The sequence below is a fragment of the Balearica regulorum genome, chromosome 14, assembly GCF_011004875.1.
Source record: "Balearica regulorum gibbericeps isolate bBalReg1 chromosome 14, bBalReg1.pri, whole genome shotgun sequence".
In the NCBI taxonomy this organism is placed as follows: Eukaryota; Metazoa; Chordata; class Aves; order Gruiformes; family Gruidae; genus Balearica; species Balearica regulorum.
The window spans coordinates 21,118,191-21,123,730 of NC_046197.1; the positions used below are offsets into that span (position 1 = coordinate 21,118,191).

The following is a 5,540-nucleotide window of genomic DNA, read 5'->3' on the forward strand; positions in this document are numbered from 1 at the left end:
CAGTGATGTCCCTTCAAATGTCAGAAACATTTACAGCACTTTCTGTTTACAAGGCAACAGCAAATGTGACGGTTTTTTCAATGCTCTGCTCTGAACCGCGTCCTGCCTCCCGACGGCAACGTCCCCGCCACGAGCCTTTCCTAATTGATCGTGGGAGCAAATGAAATTATTTTCTCTTTGAAAGGATCCAATCACGGGCGTTCTTTATTTCCTTTGAAAATATAATGGGACATTTTTTAGAAGGAAAATACTGTCCACCACGTATTGAGCACTTTTAAAACTTGGTGTCTAAAGAGGACAAAATACCATTGCCAGTCGCCCAGCCCGTTTATCTGGGCACTCTGTTTCTTCAGCTAACGCAAACTAACGCATAACAGCATCAGACGGATTTAGAGTGTTCTGCCTTTGACTGGCCTCTTGTCTGCGCCTGGCTCTTGCTTGTCGGCCTTGGCTGGGTTAGGCTCTCGGCCAAACCAGGTTTCCAGCCGGTAGCTAAGGTGAGCGGTTTGTTCACTGAAAAAACCCACAACAAAGCTTCAGTCAAATTCAAGAAAAAGATTTTGACTGCATAAACAGCCTCGAGGCAAGCTCCTGAGAAACAGCAAACAAGCACAAAATTAAAACCCCCAAACCCAGGGGTGTGACCACAGGTGACCACCCCCGCAGGCGTCCCGGAGCAGCCGGACCAAGCCGAGCAGCCGGGAGATGCACCGGGCGCCCGCAGCCCCGCGCTCGGGGGCACAGGGGGGTCCGACCCACGCTTGGAGCGCGGGGCATCCTCCGTCTCTGCCCTTGGGGAAAGGGACTGTGCAATGCGGCGTGGGGGGGCTCTGCCAGCCCCAGCTGGGTGCTGGGTGTCGCGGCTGGGCAGGCTGCGAGTTTTACCCCGGGGTCCTTTCCCCGCGGGGCGAGTACGCGTGCAGCTGCAAAGGTAACTAGAAAGGCAGCTTTCCCCCAGGCCCCGTTATCGCTCCAAACAAGGCAGCTGATTAATATTAAAGCAGATAAGTGCTCTAAATCTTGCCACTCTTACTGAAATGTTTGTCCCATTAGTGGGACAAACATGAAACAGCATTCACAAAACAAGAAATTAATACAGCAAAAAAAATAACATGCGCCTGAAAGCTGGGAACAAAGAGTTTTAAAACGATGGGTTTGGATCACAGCAAAACTACCACGAGTTTCATTCGTTCGTGTACTCGGAGGTGCCGGCTGGTCAGGACGGAAGCGAGCGGCAGGCCGGGCAGGGCAGGCTCCCAGCTGTGTTTGAACAGCAGCAGCACTGGCAGGCGGGCGCCCGGCAGCTCCCAGCCCCGCGTCCTGCTGTCACCCTGTCGCACAGTGCCGCGGCCACGACGGGTCACTGTCCCGGGCTGGTTCCTCCCTCCCGGCCAGGGTTCACATGGGCTCACACCAGGGCCAGGCGATTCACAGACTCACGGAACTGTCATGGTTGGAAAAGACCTTTACGGCCACCGAGCCCAACCATTAACCCAGCACTGCCAAGCCCACCACTAAACCATGTCCCCATGCACGTCCTCACGTCTTCTAAATCCCTCCAGGGATGGTGACTCCACCACTCCCCTGGGCAGCCCGTTCCAGGGATTGACAACCCTTTGGGTGAAGAAATTGTCCCTAATACCCAATCTGTTCCACCACTCTGCCCATGCTCCCTGGCCTCACAACAAGCACCTTGCTCCCAGGTAAAATCTTAACCCTCCTGTTTCTGGCACCTGCTTTTGGGGGTGGGGAGGACACAGATGCTTCCTATCCTAATTCCAAAATCCAGAGTGACGCAAGAATAAAAACGTCAGTCCTAAAATTGTACACAGCATTTCAAATAGAAGTAATTTGATAATTTCCTCGGGCACACAAAGCAGCAACTCAATAAAAATAAATATGCTAATGAATGTATTTAGTCTTGGCCATTACATTTCATAAATATTTACTGTTCAGCATTCAGAGTCCAAATTCACAAGAACCAGTTAACAACCAAAATAAGAAAGATGAAGGAAAGTATTTCATTCCACTGTGCCAAGACAAAGCACGGTCATTTCCCCAGGACCGTGCCATGGTTCTTCATCACAAGGCACGGCCCAGCGTCCCCAAACCCACAGCACCAGCCACGGAACCAAAGGCTCGTGCATTCACGCTCCCGGGGAGCTGGCGCGTGGCCACAGCCTGTGGCTGGGCTGTTTGGTAGAACGTTCATTCAGCTTCAGAACAGGGTAGCCGAGACCAGGAAGAGTGAAATCAGCAGGACCACAACACTCAGGCATAGCATAAGGAAGAGTCCGCCAAGAGTTTACATCACACTTGAGAAAATATAACACAACTCATCATGAAAAATGCAAAGCCGATCATTTTGCTTTAGGGCAATCAAATAACTGGTTCAAATCTCCACAAAAAAACCAAACACTGACTTTAATGGGGCTATTTGTGAAATGTGGTACTACCCTAACCCAGTGCAGGGCAGCAAAGATAGTTTGTGCATATCTGAACTTTAAATGAAAAGTTTAAAATAAAACTCTCTGGATGTCATGTGTGGAACAAAAGGAGGAAAGAGCATGAGACACTCTTTGTTTGGAACTTTATTTGCCCCTTCTAATTCCCCTCCAAGTTTCTTCTTCTATTCAGAAAAGGAGAAATACTTTCTGAAAGAATCCAAATATATGCAAAACTTGTATCGAGGCATGTCTTTACAGCTGAAACCAGTCATGCTGGCAGGGGTATAATAACCAAACATTTCCCACACAGCAATCGGAACTGAAGTAATGAGTGACTCGAGTGGGGCACAGTGACAGAGCTGAGCTCCACCTCTGTAGGACGAAGGCTCCCCCCCGACGGACGCAGGGGCTGCGCTGGCACCTCCCCAGATGGGTCACAGAGCGCTGGCTGACAGGCAAGGGCGTCTTCATCGCAACAAGGGCTGTTTCCGTTGTGCTGGCCTGTGCTCCCTTACTGAGTTCTCAGTCTCTAGAGCTTACAGCACCAATTCACAGGAAGACGCTGTTTCCAGGCTTACACTTGTTCCTCTGTGATTTTCATGATCAACATTTCCTTACGTAGTACAATTCCTTAATCTTTTTTAAGAGATTTGCAGTCTGTGGTCGTCTTCTCTTCCACCTCTGCATATTAAATGTTCTTTCCCCAATAGAATGGTACCAGTAAAGTTCAGACAACAGCCATGGAATTCCGATGGCGATGAAGATATGTGGTTCCAAGGAAACTCTAAGCAAATACATTTTCTCCTGCAAAAGAGAAAATTGGTTTTAGAAGAACATTTATTAGGAGGTAATCAATAGCCATTTGCTCTTGCTCTGAAGCTAATTTAAGAGCTGACCAAATCTTCCCTCCACAGATAACCCCTGAAGATACTTCTTCTGAGTAAAAATCCTTAGATAGAACCAACGTGTAATTTTACTAGGACTACCACTTTCACAATGTATTAACAGAGAGATGAAAATTAAATACAGGACACAGAAGTTGTCTTAATCAGCATACTATGCAGAAATTCTGGAATAGTATTAAGCCTAACGCTGCAGTAGATCATCATTTTTCCTGAAAACTCCACAAAAGTTGTCTGCTATTTACAATAGACAAAACCGCACATTGATTTGTGGAACTACAAGGAGCACAACACGCAACAGGTATCACAAACTCTGAACAATTTTTCTTATCTGTAGATGGATGTTGCACTTACAGTTGCTCATTAAGAGCACGATCACCCACACTGCTCCTGAAGAAGTGTCTCCATTATTTTAATACCCTGGAAAAAAAGCACAAATAAATACCAGTTTTACACACAACTGAATTATTTCATACATTAGAAAGGGTACCCCACAACGTCCCAGTAAAGCCTTAAAAGAAAATACTCACATTTTACGGTCCCGCGCTAACTCAGGGCAGTTCTCCCCACCGCCCGGGAGGCACAAGTAGCGCTTATGGCACAGGGCGAACCCGGAGGGGACAGAGGACCCTTAGCAGCTTGCAAGCTCTTCCAGGTCAAGGCTGCACGAAGCCAGGGCACTTGATCAGGTCACGCTGAGCTTCTTGCAGCAGGGCAGCCAGCTGAAAACTGGGGGAAGCTCTCGACCGAGTGCTCTTCCCACGTCAGGGCTACAGGTGCTCCACAGCCAGATTCTTCTCTATTCTGAAAGGAATTTAAGTTCAAGATTCAGTACAAAGTGAGAGAAAAGTTTCATATTTAGTGAAAAGCAAAACCCACTCACTTTAGGTAAGAAAACCTAAACCATCCCTTCCTCCTCTCCTTTTTGGCTCTGCCTGTGCACTGAAACTGTAGTAATCTGCCAACCCTGCCTCTCATGCTTGGTCAGCTCTTGTAGCCTGGAGCTTTGCTGTAACTTGTGTGGGACTAAGGCTTAGCCCAGTATGCTCTCTGTTTGTCAAGATAAAAGAAAAAGATTTCTCGGTTTGAGTCACTGTGAGAGGAGGAAAAAAAACCCCAATTAACTTTAACAAATAGGTCAAGAGAATTTCTTTTCACATCCCTCAAAAAAATTGGACAAGATATTTTATATCTATGAAAACCAGTTCATCTTCCATGCCTATTCTTTGTAGAAGGCAATAAGCTGACTACCTTAGTCTATCAGTCTAAACTAGACATGCCACTGTTTACAGAATAAAGCACTAATTGACATAAGTGAAGACTCAGAAGTTTGCCTAGGGAATTTAAAAATGTTACTTATTGAATCAATTATGTTCACAGTGTGACAACTGCTTTTTCTTTTATTTCTCCTCATAGCACTGCGGACTTTCAGGCAAAATGGTGTTGAGGAAGAAAAGGGGAATGAGCGGGGACTCCATTAAGTGAATAAAATACGAAAGGGCAGGTACAAGTCATTACCCAGTATCTTTTCAGCAAGGAACAACTAAATCAAAACCTAATCGATATATTTCTTTCAACTAAAGTTCAAACACTTAAATCTCAGCCCCAGGAGATCAGGCTTAAAGGAGCTAAATTTACACTGCTCAGAGTGCAATGATGCACTTGAAATGCAGAACAAACATTGCCTACCCATTAAACTCTGCACCTCTACAGCTGCCGTTTAAAAGCTTTGCTGACGGACAAGCCATAGTGTTCTTTTGCAAAGCTGGAGCTGCTCTGCTACTGTAAGAAGCTATCCCGCCTAAGTGTCTGCGTTCTCCTACCCTTATGGGTGTAATACCCCAACGCACGCCAACGGATGGGAGCCCCGCAGACTCCCAGCTCAGGAACAGCTATGGGTGACTTGTCGGGTCCCCGGCTCAGGAACGGCGGCGGTGCCCCGTGTAGCGCAGCCCGTGCCCTGAAGCCTCCGAGGACACGCTGCCCCAGCGGCGGGGTGGCAGGGTCAGGAGGAAACGCCACGTGGCACCCTGAGCGGTGTGCAGCACCGCAGGCTTGTTGAGCAGCCCATGGCTGTAGCGGGAATATCAGACTGGCTCCCAGCTGGTAGGGACAGAGAGAACACACCGCGTCCGCAACGCGCTCCACATCTTTACCAAACACTGTACATTTTAAATAAGAGGTTAGGTGA

The 5,540-nt window shown here is 47.6% G+C and overlaps 1 long non-coding RNA gene across 2 annotated transcripts; it reads right to left on the bottom strand.

The window, feature by feature from the left end:
- Positions 1–1,900: 1,900 nt before the first annotated feature.
- Positions 1,901–5,293, bottom strand: LOC142603858 (uncharacterized). 2 transcript variants are annotated; one of them, XR_012837754.1, is made up of 3 exons: positions 5,173–5,293; positions 3,880–4,148; positions 1,901–3,769 (listed from the first exon to the last, which is right to left on the bottom strand). It is a non-coding gene; the product is annotated as an uncharacterized LOC142603858 (long non-coding RNA). The 2 variants fall into 2 exon arrangements; XR_012837753.1 differs by lacking the exon at positions 5,173–5,293 and having other exon boundaries at positions 3,880–4,558.
- Between the last annotated feature and the right edge of the window lie 247 nt (positions 5,294–5,540).